At 36.5% G+C, this 19,174-nt stretch overlaps 1 pseudogene; it reads right to left on the bottom strand.

Annotated features, from left to right (window-relative positions):
- The window catches only part of LOC102185199, a 77,360-nt pseudogene continuing 71,110 nt past the window's right edge, over nucleotides 12,925-19,174 (bottom strand).

The following is a 19,174-nucleotide window of genomic DNA, read 5'->3' as shown; positions in this document are numbered from 1 at the left end:
TGTGGCCATAGAGGTGTGCCACTCAGAATTCTCTTGACTAGAGAGTTTGTAACAAGTAGAGTTGTTAGCAGAGCTTCCACATGCAGCTACCACATGGTCTCTGCTGTAGTATTTGAGCTGAGGACGTACTCTTTCAAGAGAGCACAAGCCAATGATTGCTCGTGGGCAAGGAACTAGGAGCTAGTCAGTTTCACTCAAGGTAGGTCTCTACAGGCCGTTTTTTAACTAGCTGAGACCTTCTCTCTTTCTCTGAGTTGTACAAAAGCCTGGGGCATTCCTCCTTAATCCTTCCTTCTCTTCTTTCATGAACTGCAGTTTCAAGACTTTCCCTTCCTATTCCTGCTCCATTTTATCTGTCATAGCCACTAACCCCAATAAACCTCCTGCTCTTCTAACTCTGTTTTGCTATGTGCTTCTCAGCTGACACAGTGTATTAAGATAAAGAACTGTGAACAAAGCACGTATTTCAAGTGTTTTTCTCTAATTGGAGTGAAAGCATACACATGGTTCTCAGAAATTACTTGGACATGGTATTTGTTTCAAAATTTTTGTCTCTCAAATATCTTCTCTGAGACAGAACAAACTTTAAGTGAAGGGAATACAAAGATAAGGACAGTAAGTTTTGTACACGTGATCAAGTCCTGTTCCAAGACTGCATTCATAGCTCCAATTTGTTTGTAAGTCCAACAAAGTTAGCCTAGGTACCCAAATAACACAACTAGCTATATTATACTGTACTGCAATAGGTTTGCAATACTTCTTGCATGAGTGATATGTGTATACATACATAAAAACAAACACAAAAAATAAAACATTTTTAATCTTGCAGTAAAGTACCTTGAAAAATATACTGAGTTCAGTTCAGTCACTCGGTTGTGTCCCACTCTTTGTGACCCCATGGACTGCAGCACGCCAGGCTTCCCTATCCATCATCAATTCCGGGAGCCTACTCAAATGAGTCCATCACATCAGTGATGCCATCCAACAATCTCATCCTCTGTCCCCTTCTCCTCCTGCCTTCACTGTTTCCCAGCATCAGAATCTTTTCCAATCAGTCAGTTCTTCTCATCAGGTGGCCAAAGTATTGGAGTTTCAGCTTCAGCATCAGTCCTTCCAATGAAAATTCATGACTGATTTCCTTAGGATTGACTGATTGGATCTCCTTGGAGTCCAAGGGACTCTCAAGAGTCTTCTCCAATACCACAGTTCAAAAGTATCAATTCTTCAGTGCTCAGCTTTCTTTATAGTCCAACTCTCACATCCATACATGATTACTGGAAAAACCATAGCTTTGACTAGATGGACCATTTTTGGTAAAGTAATGTCTCTGCTTTTTTATATGCTGTCTAGCTTGGTCATAGCTTTTCTTACAAGGAGCAAGTATCTTTTAATTTCATGGCTGCAGTCACTTCTGCAGTAATTTTGGAGCCCAAGAAAATAGTCTCTCACTGTTTCCATTGTTTCCCCATCTATTTGCCATGAAGTGATGGGACCTGATGCCATGATCTCAGTTTTCTGAATGTTGAGTTTTAAGCCAGCTTTTTCACTCTCCTCTTTTACTTTCATCAAGAGGCTCTTTAGTTCTTCTTCACTTTCTGCCATAAAGGTGGTGTCATCTGCCTATCTGAAGTTATTTATATTTCTCCCAGCAATCTTGATTCCAGATGGTACTTCATCCAGCCTGGTATTTCACTTGACGTACTCTGCATATAAGTAAAATAAGCATGGTGACAACATACAGCCTTGACATACTCCTTTGCTAATTTGAAACCAGTCTGTTGTTCCATGTCCAGTTGGAACGTGTCTAACTGTTGCTTCTTGTCTTGCATATAGATTTCTCATGAGGCAGATCAGGTGGTCTGGTATTCCCATCTCTTTAAGAATTGTCCACAGTTTCTTGTGGTCCACAAAGTCAAAGACTTTGGCATAGCCAATAAAGCAAAAGTAGATGTTTTTCTGAAATTCTCTTGCTTTTTTGGTAATCCCGCAGGTGTTGGCAATTTGAGTTTTTGTTCCTCTGCCTTTTCTAAAACCACCTCAAACATCTGGAAGTTCATAGTTCACATACAATTGAAGCCTGGCTTGGAAAATTTTGAGAGCTGGCATGCATGTTCCAGGGGTTGGCATGCAAGTTTGCATCTTTGAAACTTCACAACTTGAAGTTTCATATGTAGAGGCCTTACCGTATGACGCCTGTGCTGGTGGAGTGCACAGTGTATGGATGGGAAATTGGAGATACTGTTGTTTATACTTTAGAAGTTGCTCCTGTGCTGGGGTCCAGTCTAGGTGGATCCAGGAAATTCAAAGGTGGGGACGGCGTCGGTGTCCTTGGAAATAACTTATCTAATTACAGGTAGAGAGGGATTAGAAAATTAGCAGAGAAAAAGAGCCTGAATAACTTGGTTCACATGGATTACCAATCACCACCTACATAGGCTGCAGGCGTCTTCCCGTTTTCCCGAAGGAGAGGAGGCACTGAGGCCCCCCTGGTCTGATCTTAGAAGCCCAGGCAAAATTAATAGGCTTGGTGGGTACCCATGCACCAGATGGGAATTCAGCCAGAAAATAGTAGGAGAGAAAAAGGGGCTGAATAACTTGGTTTACGTGGCATACCAAAAAAATTTCAAGACAAGGAATTTGCACCATCTATGTTTGGTGCCACTTGAATATCGGAAGGTGCCCCTCCTTGGGCTCCTTCTTGCATGGGCTTGAAAACCGGGGCAAATAAGTAGACTTGGAGGGCACCCACACTCCAGATGGGAATTCAGCCAGAAAAACGGGGAGCAGAAAAGAACGACACAAGGGAATCAGTCTTTCCGGAAACTGATCCGATTTCTTTATTTTGGGGTTTGCTTATATACTTTTTGTTACATATAGGGATGAATACAGAGTCACGCGGGGGTCAGTAGTCCTGACCTTAATCAAAATTAGGTGCTTCACATAAAAAGGTCTTAGGGATTTTGCATCATCTTCTGGCCATAAGACCTGCTGACATTTTATGATCCTTTCTTTCTGATAACCAAAAAACTTATTTCTTCCAAGGGTGTTTTTTCTTAAACCAGGCACCACCCTCCAAATAAAGTTACATTCCTATAGGATGAGGGTGTAGTGAGTTACAATCAAGAAAGGAATTTATTTAACCCAAGGTTAACATGATTAATCTTAAAGGTTAATACTTATTTCTCCTATATATTAGTTATATTCATTATAAGGGCAGGGAATATGGAGATTTAGCAGCAAACATCAGCTCAACAAATGAAAATCCTTTCACCAATGCTCCCCTTAAGATCTATTTAGTCTTAAGAGAGTGATAAAGTTACATTTTTACATAGCAAGGACACAGTGATTTATAACAAAGTACAGTATCTATTACAAAAGAGAAAATCCATTAACTCAAAAAGTCTAGTATTGCTAACCTTAAAATTACTATATTTCCTTTTCTATATTCCAAATACATTGATTAATATATTCCCAGGTGCCTAAGGATATGGAGGCCTGGCGGCAATCATTGACTCAACAATGAGAAAAGCCCTATGCTAATTAAGACTTTAAAAATACTCCAAAACTCTCTACTGTTTATGGTTGAGAGGTAGCAAACAAGCATGTGCATAGTGGCAGGAATATGGATAATCCTGTCACACAAGTTAGTCTGTCAGCAGAAAGGTTTGACCTAAGACACCCTTGTCACACCCAGGGCAGGGATTAGCAGCAATTATTGGCACAACAAATGAAAAACCCTTCACCAATATAATTCCTAATCAACCCACTATACTAATAATTTCTAACTCCCCCCAAAAATTTGCCTTTAATAACTCTAAAACATCTCATGCCTCTCAGACTGGGAGGCTGTAAACAATCACATGTGGCTGGACAGACCTATACAGGTGGGCTAGATAACCTTCAGAGCAGTCCGTAAGCTGGAACACTCTTGTCACGCCCAAGAATTTTTATTGCCTTGGAGCTGCACATTTACTCCTTCTCCAAGAAAAACGGTTATGGTGGAGAGCATAAAACAGACTCTGGTTTTGGGGTAAATGCTCGGGAACAGGGGGTTTCCTGAGGCTTGATCACGCCTTTGCATATGCCAAACCTCCTTCCTCATGACATTTGCCATTGGCGGAGTTCCTCACACTGGCTCACAGCACTCCTGCCCTTGAGAAGTGTCCTGGGGATGGGAATATCAGTCCCCCAAATCATATCACTGAGGCAAGAGAGATGTGTTGTTTGCACTGAGGCCCCATCTCATCAGGAGTCAATCCCATGTGCAAAATAAGAGAACATTATTATTAACAGTTATTCATCTGCTCATCATCAAGGATAATAATATGGGATATAATTATCAGTAAAAGTAAAATGAGTTGAAGGCCCAGGAACCTTAGAATACAGAGGAAAGGTTAAAATAGTGCACAAACACAATAATTTTAAACAATTTTTTCTTTTGGCTTTGGAAGCAGTTCACCTCATCTAATTTTGTTATTAAGTCATCAACATATTATTTTATCAGACTAAGATTAAGCACTGAGATTTAAGCAAAAATATGATTAATTTTTTCAGTGTTACAGTTTAGAGTGAGTTTTTGAGTATATCAAAAGCTTCTGATGAATGCATTAACATTGGATGAATTTGTAAATAAAATCACATAGATTCTTATAATATTAATATTATGCCTGTAATAGAAAGCCAAAAATAATTACTAGAGAACATCTTTGAGAAACAGATGCAATGTTGTATGTGTTTCTAATAAATTACTTACAGTCCATTATGGGATATTATGCCTTTGAACAGTATTTAATCCATCAGCAGAAAACTATGTAATGAAATTACTTGAAGCAAACTTTGAAAACTATCCTTACATTTTCCTCCACCCTCCAAGATGCATTATATCTATGGATTAAAAAAAACAAACAAGCTATTCATACAAAATCATTTTTTCCTTCAGTATAAAATGATTATTCTAAAGAAACATATAATACAACTGAATTGTCATCTGAAGCTTCTGTCCTTCTTTCTGCAAATGGTAAAATGATCCATTTGATAATAATAAAAGCCAATTATGTGGGACATAGATTTCCGTAAATCTATTAAAGATTTTTTGTGTTTATCCCTGCAGATCCAGAAAACCATTATATATAAATTAAATTAATCTATTCAGCTTTTGGACTCAAAACCTCTGCCTAGATTTTTACCACCAGAGGATCTTAAAGCTATTTGAGTTATTAAACTTGAAAATAAATAATATCACATTTTTATTATGTCATCTTCCTCAAATGATTTTGCTTAATTTTCTTAGCTACCAAGCACAAGTAAATTTACAGACAAATGGGTATAGGTAAAAAGTATCTGTTTAGAGTCCATATATATCACAATCATTGTTAAATCATGCTTTCTCTTTCCTAAGAAATCAACTTCCACAAATAGTTGTTGCAATGGCCACACTAAAGGTAGGAACATGATTTCATCTTGGGGTCTGCTCAGAAAGCCAAATACTGAACAAAGAGTAACAAAAAATATATGACAATGCTTCGTGGACTTAAGGATAAATATTGTCTTTGAGCTGTTTAAAGGTAGATGTAAAGAAATATAAAAGTGAAAGTAAAGTTGCTCAGTCACGTCCGACTCTTTGAGACCCCATGGACTGTAGTCGCCAGGCTCCACCATCCATGGGATTTCCCAGGCAAGAATACAGGAGTGGATTGCTATTTCCTTCTCTAGGGCATCTTCTCGACCCAGGGATGCACCCCTGTCTCCTGCATTGCACGGAGACTCTTTACCAGCTGAGACACTAGGGAATATGGTATATTGCTTATTATATTATATATAGAAATGTTCTTGTGACTCCAAATACCTAAGATAGTACAGCTGATGCATATACGCAGAGGGTATGTGATCAGTAATCCAATTTGACACTGACAGACCTACTCTTAACCTTTAAAAAAAATTCAGATATTTATTGATGCTGAAGTAATACAATATATAAATATGTAATTTAAAGAATAAAAATCTTATTCCCCCTCCACAGAATGTTCTCTGCATATGTTTGTGATGTATTTTTATAGATTTTGTCTTCTCTATCTCTGTGTGTCTCTCTATTTCTCTCTCTCCTTCCCCCACCTATTTGTATTATTTTATCTCTATTTTTCTTTTGTTTTCTAACTTAGATACTTTCAAATATGTTTGTTTCTTTGGCATGATTATTTTGGCCTAAGAGTCTGTCTTAAAAATCATCCTTGTCCCTACATACAGATATATTTCATTGTACATTTGCACATGGTATTGCATGTCATGAATATATAATATGTTTGTTTTCTATTTCTTACTAATAGAACTTAAGATTTTTTTCTATTTTTTCTCTCTTAAAATGCTTAAGTCAATATCCTTCGGCTGAGTTTTTTCCATAGAAATAGATTTTATATTATACAATTAGCAACAAAATCAACTCTTTTGCAACTCAACTCAAATTACAACTGTCTTGATAATTTGTATAAATACTTGTAAACTAACAATGCTTTTGTCGGTTTTTCTTTACTCAGTGTTTAATCATTATTCATCTTACTACTTATTTATTAAGTAGTATCGTCTCACTTTTTTTTTTTTTTTTACATTTCACAAAGTGCCTAAAATAGTGCCACACATAAAATTAAGTGTAATGTTCTGGAGGAGGGGGGACCTTTACAGTCAAAGAAGTGTGTGGAATCAGACTTGATGCCATTGTGTATGTGTGGGTGTGCTTAGTCACTCAGTCATGTATGAGTCTTGAGACTCCATGGACTGTAGCCCACCAGGCTCCTCTGTCCATAGGATTTCCCTGACAAGAATACTGGAGTGGGTTGCCATTTCCTTCTCTAAGGGATCTTCTCGACCCAGGGATTGAACCTGCATCTCCTGCATTAACAGACAGGTTCTTTACCACTGAGTCACTTGGGAAACACCTATTAGCTGTATAATGTCAAATACATTTCTAAATATCTTGATTCAGTGTCTTCATCTTTGTGTGGGCTTTAGTAGTAATCCCCAAACTGGTTTTCCTTTGGTTGTGATCCTTCACTGAGATTTAAAATCCTATTTCCTTAATATACAGGTGTCTAATAAACACATGAAAAGATGCTCAACACCATTCATTATTAGAGAAATAAAAATCAAAACTACAATGAGGTATGACCTCACACAGGTCAGAATGACCATCATCAAATTATACATATATATATATATATATATAGATAGATAGATAGATAGATAGATAGATAGATATATCCACATACATCTCTCTCTCTCTCTCTCTATATATATATATATATATATATATATATTTTTTTTTTTTACAAACAGCAAATGCTGGAGAGGATATGAAGAAAAGGGAACCCTCCTGCACTGTTGGTGAGAAGGTAAACTGATACAGCCATTATAAAAATCAGTATGGAGATTCCTGACAAAGCTAGGAATAAATCTACTCTATGACCCAGCAAGCCCACTACTGGGCATATACCCTAAGAAAACCACAATTCTAAAAGACATAAGTTCCCCCAATGTTTTTTGCAGCACTATTTACAATAGCCAAGACATGGATACAACTTAGATATCCATGGACAGATGAATGAATGAATGAAGTTGTGGTACATATATACAATGGAATGTTAGCCATAAAAAGGAACAAATATTAGTCAGTTGTAGTGAGGTGGATGAACTTAGAGCCTCTTATACAGAGTGAAATAAGTCAGAAAGAGAAAAACAAGTATTGTATATTAAGAAATATATATGGAATCTAGAAAAATGGTACTGATGAACCGAGTGAAGAGCAGACTTGTGGACACAGCTGGTGAGGGAAAGGGTGGGACAAACTGAGAAAGTAGCATTGACATATATACACTATCATGTATAAAAGAGTTAGTGGGAAGTTGGTAAATAACACAGGGAGCCCCGCTAGGCTCTGTGATGACCTAGAGGGGTGAGATGGGGGGACAGAAGGGAGATTTTAGAGGGAGGGTATATATAATTATGACTGATTCACTTTGTTGTATGGCAGAAACCAACATAAAAAAAAGCAATTTTCCACCGATTAAAAAGTTTTTTTTTTTTTTTTTTTTTTTTTTAAGAAATCAGTTTCATTGGTCCACTGGTACCTATGGTTCATTTACAGAAGCAGTAAAATCATTTTAATGGATTCTTACACTGATTCCTGTCTGAGTGCAGTGGTTTGGGGCTTTGTACCATGACATCTGCAAAGCTTTCTGGTGGTGGTGTTAGCCAACCATCTGTAAAGACTCCTACCATAGCTTTCATCAGTACTTCCAGAAATACACCATTCACCACCACCAGGACCAGAGGTATGATTAATATCTGCAAATATTTACTGGAATCAACTATGCACAAGGTGCTTTACATAAATTAACAATAATTTGCAAAAATTCCTGCAAGTTATCCATTACTACATTTTACAGATGAGAGAACTAAGACTCAGATAATTCAAATCAGGTTTGCAAAGTTATACAGCTTGTGAGTTACAAGGTTACATCATGTCACATAAATATAAAAGTCTATTCTCCTTTGAATAGATTTAAATAGTGGTTATCAATCCAGACAGCCCATTAAAATCACTAAAAAGAGTAATAATAGGCACCTCACCAAACCAATTAAGTTAGATCTCTGAGGGTGGGGCTGAAGCTTTAGCAATTTAATCACTCTAGAAGTCTAATGTAATAAAAGCTATTCTTTTAGAGAAACTCAAGATCTGATAGTTCTATTGAGACTTTCAGAATATGCATGTTTTAACACATCCTTGATTTCTATGATAGAAATTATAATATATTCAATATAAACCAGCGTGAAACATATCACTAATAAATTCCTTAGTGATGGAAGGGGACTCAACAGATCATTTGTCTCTCCTCAAGGTTTTTATGCTGAAAAGAAACTTTCCTAGAAAAATAAGAAAACTTTCCTATGACTATACTATTGATTTCTTATTGTGGGCCACAATAGTATTAATCCTTAAATTCCTTTATTTGTACAGTCATTGCAATATATGAAAGCTCTTACAAATTATGCATTAGCTTATTTGATGTGCTCATAAGGAAAAGGAAGAAGACTCTGTGTTTAATTGAATTAGTTTGATTTCTTTTGTTAATTATTGACATTAAGTTTAGATATAGTCAATTTGAGAAGCTATATATTAGAAGGATAAAAAGAAGATTTTGATAAGGTATAAAGTTTTAATTGATATAGATGTTTAAATTGCCTTAATTGTAAAAGATGAAGGTTAATCTGATTTTAATTGTATGCATTATATATGTATCTTCACATATTACCTAGTAAACGAAATATATAGGTAACAGATAGGGCGTCTTTAAGCACCTTAAGGAAGTGTGGCCATGATCTTCGTGCCACGCCTGGAAACAGAAGCCATTGAATAAGTATGTACTGAGTGGTCCGTCTAGTCAAGGCTATGGTTTTTCCTGTGGTCATGTATGGATGTGAGAGTTGGGATGTGAAGAAGGCTGAGCGCCAAAGAATTGATGCTTTTGAACTGTGGTGTTGGAGAAGACTCTTGAGAGTCCCTTGGACTGCAAGGAGATCCAGCCAGTCCATTCTGAAGGAGATCAGCCCTGGGATTTCTTTGGAAAGAATGATGCTAAAGCTGAAACTCCAGTACTTTGGCCACCTCATGTGAAGAGATGCTGGGAGAGATTGGGGGCAGGAGGAGAAGGGGGCGACCGAGGATGAGATGGCTGGATGGCATCACTGACTCGATGGATGTGAATCTGAGTGAACTCCGGGAGTTGGTGATGGACAGGGAGGCCTGGCATGCTGCGATTCATGGGGTCACAAAGAGTTGGACATGACTGAGTGACTGAACTGAACTGAGCTGAGTGAATCTATGACTATGTACATGTGTATATCTGCATGACTATGTATCCTTAATCTAATTATAAATTTCTTAAGAGCAGAGAATTTCCTTTTATCTTTTTCTATCTGCTACAACAACTAGCATAGATCTAGGTACATCGGAAGTTTTCTGATAAATATATATAGTTTTCTTTCTAAATGCAATCTAAAATATCATTTGATATTTCACTGACTAACTTATTTAAATGAAGCATAACTGGTAAACTATAATATGAAATAAAATTTATTCTCTTTCAGGAAAAAAATCAAAGTTTTAAAATTGTTTTTTTAATTCTTATTACTCTCCTCTTCTTTTCTCATAAAAATAAATGGTTGGAAGGTTTCTCCAAAGTTCAGAAATATATTTTAAATAGTTTGAAAAAGAACATGAGAGTAAAATGTCCATTTTTGTGTCTCCTTGAAATACATACAAAGTCATTTCTTGAGCAATAATCTTGCTATTCAAATTGTGCTCTGCATATCATCATCCATGGTATCAGCTGAGTGTTTGTTATAACTGCAGAAACTCAGAGCCCACTGTTGTTTAGTTGCTAAGTTGTGCCCGACTCTTGCAACCCCATGGACCCTAGCCCCACCAAGCTCTTCTGTCCATGGTATTTTCCAGGCAAAAATACTGGAGTGAGTAGCCATTTCCTTCTCCAGGGAATCTTCCTAACTCAGAGATTGAACCTGTGTCTCCTGCACTGGCAGGCAGATTCTTTACCACCGAGTCTCCGGGAATCCCAATTCAATTATACGTATCTATATACATGTACTTTTTATATTGTTTCCATTATGGTTTGTAAAAAGATGCTGTGTATAGTTCTCTGTGCAATATTCCTTCTATGTTTTAATGTACAATAATTCCTCAAGCATCTGTGTGTGTGTTTCTTGTTATATTGAATGATCTTTCAAATATAAGTAGTTAAGGAACACGGGTCCTAATGCCAACCCTTGCAATTGTTGGACATATGACCCTAAGCAAGTCATCAGTGTCCCTAGACTCAGATGTCTCTTCTTAGAAATGACAGTGTTGATGTAGACAGTCTCTGGAACCTCCACCTCCATCATTCCATGACATTGACATCATATCAGCATCATTTTCATAAAGTTGCTGATATATCTAATTTAAATCCTCTTGCTTATGATACTAATCAGAAAAAAGGAAACTTGTTTTACACAGTCTGCAACCATGAAAAAATAAGCAAAATATTAAGAACAATTAAGATGTCTATTCAGTTTCCTGAGATAGTTTGATCTGTATCAATAAACATTTGCAGGGGAATAGTAGCTAGTGCTCAAATGCAATACTTCCATAACTTACTCATCCCTGCCTTTTCACAGCAGCAGACTGTTCAGTGCTTTGTTAAGCCCCCAGCTAGTTCTTACTCACAGACTCTATTTCTGAGAATGCAATTGATTTTTGAAGTTAACATTCCCAATCTCAAAGTATCTAGCAGAGCAAGAGGTTATGAATATAATAGGGAGATTTTATTTTCCTCAAAGCCTGCTCTGAATTTAGAATTTTACTAAAGGTGAAGAGAGCAGTGAGGCAATGCCACATCCAACCCAGTGGGGAGGAAGGGAATGAACAGGAGGCAAATGAGAATTCAAGGAGAGCTGTAAACTAATCTGTCCCACTTACATTAAATATGAAGAATCACATTTAACATCTCCAGACTGCTTCACTGATCTTGATATCTCAGATTATTATTGCCCTCAGTTCTAGAGTTTAACATCTACTTATAAGTTATGAACTGTATTTAATAATGAGGATACAAATGTGAAAGATAAAGTCTGATCCTCTGTCCCCTCTCTATCAGTCTCCAGCATTGCTGGCTGAGCCCTTGGTTTCCTAAAACATGAATCACCTGCACTGAACTTTTTTTCATCAACTCTCATTGCTGAAAATAGAAGTGCAGACATAGAAGGCCCTTCATGATATGGCTACTGCTTACTTTTCTTATCCCATCTTTGTCTTTACCTATTCTTATACTCTCGGTTCTACTGAAATCTCTGCATCCCGTGCTTAACTTGACTTCAGTAGATGGACCAAGCTATTAAATTTCATTGCTTTTACATATAATTCCATCTTGCCAGAGTGACTTTCCTGATTCTCTTCATTTTGTTAGATCCCACTAGGTCTTCACGTATCAGCTTAGCTTTCCAGGCTTTAAGACACCCATTCTAATGCATAGGACTGGTGATCCATTATTGTATCCACACAGGAAATACCTCTTTTATCTACTGTAGGATGCTACCATCTAATTACCACTCTAGATCATACAATTCTTTCAGTCAACCAGACCATTGTTTGGCCAGTATATGCATGAATATATTTTCATAAAAATAAATTATTAAACAACCCTAAGAGGTAGCTAGTCATGTAACTCTCTGCAATTTATAGTTGAAGAAATGTTAAAGATCTTATCCCAAACCCAGATCAATAGGTAAAACATATTTACTTTCTGAATAAATTACATGCTTTTCTCCATTGGAATGTCACTTTATCTCATGTTGAACAAAATCAGTGATGGGGAGAAATATCAAAACTACAAAAGCACCAACAGGAGAGAGAGGTGAATTCTGTGATTCATGATGGTCTGTTGACACAGAGCATGTTCTCAGGAGAAATTCAGGGGAAGGGGTTTGGGAAGTGAGATGACCCTTTAAATGAATTTTTAATAAATTAAATTGTAAGTTATTTTCTCAAAGAAATGAGTGGTAATATCTATTTTTATCAACTTTCATCATTTTGTTGTTGCTGCTGTTTCCAAAAATATGAGATTGGTTCTGAACACTTTACAGATTAGAGAATAAGTTTGTCTACTGTAATTTTTTCCACAAAGTCCTTTAAAGTTTTTCTTTTTTATCTTTAAAAAAAAAAAAAAAAGCAGGTTTAATCACAAGTGACTTTGATAGGGCCATTTGCCATCTATCTGACTTTCTGCCTTTGAAAATTTTTAAATTATTTTTCACTGTGTAATTATTTTTAATGTCTAGAGTTTATGATTTGAGAGCCAGAACTTTCTCCCAGACTCAAGTTCATAAATTTTCAATTGGCTTGTGAGACCAGTAGGGGTACTTCTTGTCTGATTTGTTCTCAGGAAAGACTTCATTGAAGTCTTCAGTGGTCATCTGGATCGAATGGGATTATGTCCCTCATCTCCAACTCTTTCTCATATTCCTGAATCCTGGTCTTCCCGAGAGACAAAAACTCAGCACAACTTTTCACATCTTCTGTTTCTTCGGTATCCACCTAGGCACTATATTTATACTCTGGCATAGGAAACTTCAGGGCAATAAACTTCTTTTCAAAGTCATCCACCAAGTCAGCCTTAGCCATGTTGGCCTTGTAGTAAATCCAGTCGGTGGCAAGTGGCTTCTGAGGAAGAATAGCCAACCTGGGGTGACGGTCTCATTCTAGGATTTTAAGGAGTTAGCCAAGGCCTTCTGGTTTCCGGAAGTGATCTCTCCAAATCTACCCAGTCCACGGCTTTTAGAGCAAGTTTCCATCCAACTATTTTGAGATCTTTCACTGACCCTTGTCACAGCCCACAGTTCACAGCAGCCAATTTATTTATTTTTAATTGGAGGATAGTTACCTTAAAATGGGCTTCCCTGATAGCTCAGTTGGTAAAGAACCTACCTGCAATGCAGGAGACCCAATTCAATTCCTGGGTTGGGGAGATCCACTGGAGAAGGGATAGGCCACTCCAGTATTTTGGGGCTTCCCTGTGGCTCAGCTGGTAAAGAAGCTGTCTGCAATGTGGGAGACCTGGATTCAAGCCCTGGGTTGGGAAGATCACCTGGAGAAGGCAAAGGCTACTAACTTCAGTATTCTGGCCTGGAGAATTCCGTGGATTGTATAATCCATGGGGTCACAAAGAGTCTGACATGACTGAGCATCTTTCACTTTCACTTTCTTCACATTACAATATTGTATTAGTTTCTGCCTTACATCAAGATGAATCAGCTATTGGTATACATACGTCTCCCCTCTCTTGAAACTCCCTCCTACATCCCATCTCTCTAGGTTGTCACAGAACACCAGATTTGAATTCTCTGCATCATATAGCAAATTCCCGTGGGTTGTCTATTTTACACATGGTAATGTATTTGTTTCCACATGCTCTGCTCTGCTTAGTTGCTCAGTCATGTCTGACTCTTTGCCACTCCACGAACTGTAGGCACCTATATCTATGGGGATTCTCCAGGCAAGAATACAGGAGTGGGTTGCTATGCCCTCTTCCAAGGGATCTTCCCAACCCAGGAATCAAACCCAGGTCTCCCACATTGCAGGCAGATTCTTTACTGTCTGAGCCACCAGGGAAGCATTTGTTTCTGTGCTACTCTCAATTCATCCCACACTCTCCTCCCCCTACTGTGTCCACAAGTTTGTTCTTTATGTTTGCATCTCCTTTGTTGCCCTGCAGATAGGTTCATCAGTACCATCTTCCTAGATTCCATATATATGCGTTACTATATATTTGTTTTTCTCTTTCTGACTTATCTTACTCTATATAATAGGCTCTAAGTTCATCCACCTAAATTTTATTTGAGCTGTTTTCTTCTCCTTTTAAAAGCAATTCTACTTAAATTTTGACAAATTTTAAGGGCCCTTAACTGATAAGAACTTAGGCAATATATCATTGGCATACACTTACTACCAAATATTTTTTCTAGTTCTTCATTATTAAATTACATAAAAGTTAAAAGAATGAACCACTAAGATTCAACATAAATTTAGCACTTATTAGCAGTTTCCATATATGCCTCATGGTACTTCACTCCTAAATACTCCAGCATTGTCTCCTAAAAACAAAAGGATCCTCTTATATAACTGGATCCTCTTATATAACATCCTCTTATATAACTTATCTGACCTATGAAAACTAACCATAACACCCCAACTTCATCTAATATCCTGTTTATGTTTCAATTTGCTGAGTTGCCTTCAATAAGTATGTTACTATTGCTTTTTTAGGAGTTAGATTTTTTTAACTATATTTATTTATTTATTTTTTATTTATTTGTTAATTTTTTAAAAATTTTTATTTTTACTTAATTTTACTTTACAATACTGTATTGGTTTTGCCATTGCTTTCAATTCTCATCTCTCTTTAGCCTATTTTCATCTATAGCAGTTCCACTTTCTTTTATTTGTTTATTTTTCATGACAAAGGTATAATTGATGTTTTAATGTTTTAAGCCTCTGGGTCAGTTATTTTATAGAATATTCCTAATATTTGCATTATCTTATTGTTTTCTTGGAGTGTCATTTAATTGTTCCTCTATTCCCATGTTTGTTTATAAACTAGGATTTGGAAACAATGCCTGAATTAGATGCAGGTAAAATATTTTGGCAGGTGCATTTAACAGGTGAGATAGTGTACTTCGCATTTCAGCATAAACGAAAGCACATATCAATCGGTCTTAACAATGATGCCAGATTTGGCTACTTGGTTAAGATTTGACCAATAGATATCTTTGTTATAAAGATTAGTTTCCTCTTTGATTTTAGCAAACAGTTGGGTGTGGAGTCATACTTTGACATATTAAAATTACCTTCCAAATTTGAATTCATCCAATACCTTTTCCCCAATAATTTTATTGTTCACTGATTGTCTAAGGTGCAATCAATTATATCATTGGATTCTGTGAAAAGATGACTTTTTAACTTGCATCATTTCTTTAATATTATTTATACTTCATTAATTTGTGTAAAAAGTCTTCTCTCAACAAACAGCAATGAATTAGAAACATTTGTTAAAAAGATGGAAAAATGGTCAACTCTTCTCTTTTAATTATTAATTTCAGAATAAAATATTGACATGGTAGTTACCTCCCTATATGGCAAAAAGGTTTTTTTTTTTTTTTCTAAATTTATGGTTAATTTAAGTGTAGATAGTCTTTTTCTATAGATGGTAGTCTTTTCTATAGACAGGCATTTTCAATAGATATAATAAAATTCACTGACTCTAAACAGAGGGGAGCCTAGAGGAAATTGGCTGGAAAACATTGGATTCTAATCTAATTTAGGTCTACAGCTTCTAAGTTTTCTTATTTTTATTTTATTTTATTTTTTATTTTTTATTTTTTTTTTAATTTTAAAATCTTTAATTCTTACATGCGTTCCCAAGCATGAACCCCCCTCCCACCTCTCTTCCCACAACATCTCTCTGGGTCATCCCCATGCACCAGCCCCAAGCATGCTGCACCCTGCGTCAGACATAGACTGGCGATTCAATTCTTACATGATAGTATACATGTTAGAATGCCATTCTCCCAAATCATCCCACCCTCTCCCTCTCCCTCTGAGTCCAAAAGTCTGTTATACACATCTGTGTCTTTTTTTCTGTCTTGCATACAGGGTCATCATTGCCATCTTTCTAAATTCCATATATATGTGTTAGTATACTGTATTGGTGTTTTTCTTTCTGGCTTACTTCACTCTGTATAATTGGCTCCAGTTTCATCCATCTCATCAGAACTGATTCAAATGAATTCTTTTTAACGGCTGAGTAATACTCCATTGTGTATATGTACCACAGCTTTCTTATCCATTCATCTGCTGATGCACATCTAGGTTGTTTCCATATCCTGGCTATTATAAACAGTGCTGCGATGAACATTGGGGTACATGTGTCTCTTTCAATTCTGGTTTCCTCGGTGTGTATGCCCAGCAGTGGGATTGCTGGGTCATAAGGTAGTTCTAGTTGCAATTTTTTAAGGAATCTCCAGACTGTTCTCCATAGTGGCTGTACTAGTTTGCATTCCCACCAACAGTGTAGGAGGGTTCCCTTTTCTCCACACCCTCTCCAGCATTTATTGCTTGCAGATTTTTGGATCGCAGCCATTCTGAAATCAAGAACAACTGCTTAAACTTTTTAAGCCTCATTATTCACTTACCCATATATTTTCATGGACATCTATTAAATGCTAGTATGTGAATCAGTTCTTTTTTATGGCCAGAATTCTATTTGGTTCACTTCAATTCAGTTGCTCAGTCATGTCCGACTCTTTGAGACCCCATGGACTGCAGCCTGCAAGACTTCCCTGACCATCACCAACTCCTGGGGCTTACTCAAACTCACGGCCATCGATTGGTGATGCCATCCAACCATCTCATCCTCTATCATCCCCTTTTCCTCCTGCCTTTAATCTTTCCCAGCATCAGGGTATTTTCCAGAGTCAGTTCTTCATATCAGGTGGCTAAAGTATTGGAGTTTCAGCTTCAGCATCAGTCCTTCCAATGAACACCCAGGACTGATATCCTTTAGGATTGACGGGTTGGATCTCCTTGCAGTCCAAGGGACTCTAAAGAATCTTCTCCAATATCACAATTCAAAAGCATCAATTCTTCAGCGCTCAGCTTTGTTTATAGTCCAACTCTCACATCCATACGACTATTGGAAAAACCATAGCTTTGACTAGATGGACCTTTGTTGGCAAAGTAGTCTCTGCTTTTTAATATGCTGTTTACGATGGAGCCTAATGGAATTTTTAGATTTCAATGCCTTCTATATTGTATTTGTTGTTTCTGTTTTTGTTTAAAAATATCAATAAAACTTCCATGATGACTTCAGTGTAGACTGAGTAATATTTATATTAAAAATTAAATTGCAAGTTTTTATTTCCTATTCCTTTAGAAATGTCATAAATACTGATGGATAGTTTTTTAAGGGAATTCTTTCTGGTTTCAGCAACCTTTGAAAAATAACCTTTTTCCCTGCAAACTGCAGGTAATCTTTCTGATAGACATTTACCAACTGTTGGAAAATAATCATGTGATTGCTATTTCTTACAAACAGCAGACATAGGAAAGAAGACACATGACTTACTGAAGAAATATTTTTTCCAAGTAATTTAGAGAAGAATTGTCTGTGTATTCAGGTCAACTACACTTTAAGCTAAAAAAAAAAAAAAAAAGAGAGAGAGAGAGAGAGAGATCCCCATGTAGAGATTGAAGAGTTTGTCCTTTAAAAAATTCAACAATCCTTTAAATTATGTTATGGAATTTTTGCTGAAATTCCATAATACAAGGAGGACACAGTCGACCTTATGTTGATGAAATATGAACACTTGCTTAGCTATTAACATTAACTAAAGTGGAGTAATCTAGAATGACCTCATTATTGCTTTTAATTGTATCTCCACATTTCCCAGGAAAAGATCACTAACCTTGTTTTGAAAAATATATTAAAAATATCACAATTTCAGTATCAAATATCCATATAAAGTACGCTTGATGCTTATTAATTAAATTTTTCCAGTTAACTTTTTGGAAAAAAAACAACAACAACAAGAAAAAACTACCCTCTTCTTGCCAAAATCTTAATTAATTAATTTGTTCTTTTTATAATTTCATGTGTGAAATGGTCAAACTGCCAGGAAATCAGTCAACATGGATTTATAACGTTCTAATTATGATAATATTAATTAGCAATTTTACTTTCTCTGACTTCTTAGCAGTCTTCTTATATGATTTCCTTCTTTAATTTTTTTCAAAACTATATACTTCTTCTTCTTTCTTAGGAATAAGGATGAGAAAGATTCAACTGCAGTAGAACTTTGTGAATATACTTTGGTCATTTTTCCCCTACTCAATTAGGTGAGAAAGTCTCCCCTTTTTATGTCTAGGAGACCAACTGACTTATTTCCAATTGACAAACATGCACATTATTATGACATATAGTTTTTAAATGTTTAAGATAGCCTGTGCTTCAGTCTCCTACTCTTGTTTCAACAAATAACTGATGTTTAGAGTATGTAGTCTAAACCATGCAATATCATGAGCTCCTAGTGACATATGTTCAAATCATCTCTTCCCTCATGAGAGGAGAATCATAATTTTAAAAAATAGTCAAGAACTTCTACCATCTTTAATTTTTCTAAGATAATATTATGCAGAATTTGCCAGGCACAAGATTATAACATGTTTGAATTCCATAAATTTTGGCCAAATTCTACATGTGAGATTTGAGGGCACATATTTCTCCTTTTTGCTTTCATTTGTAATGTGCAGTGGTATCCAGATGGATCAGCTAAGATCTGGTCATAGCCACAGTACCAGTTGGGCTCAGGTGGAGATACAAAGGGTTAGGTTCAATTCTAGTCAATCTGAAAATACATGAGGCTGGAGTTCAAACGGTATGTCAGTATGTCTACAAACAGCAACCTTGGTCCAATGAGTCTATCCAATTTAAGAATTACCAGGTCAAATGCGAAAACCTATTGCTCTCAGATCAGATTACATCTAGTGTTCATATTAGGTACTCAGACTTCTCAGCTT

This window comes from Capra hircus, chromosome 15 (assembly GCF_001704415.2).
Source record: "Capra hircus breed San Clemente chromosome 15, ASM170441v1, whole genome shotgun sequence".
NCBI classification, from domain to species: Eukaryota; Metazoa; Chordata; class Mammalia; order Artiodactyla; family Bovidae; genus Capra; species Capra hircus.
The sequence above is the reverse complement of the archived record's forward strand: the minus strand, read 5'-3'. Positions and strand labels throughout refer to the sequence as shown.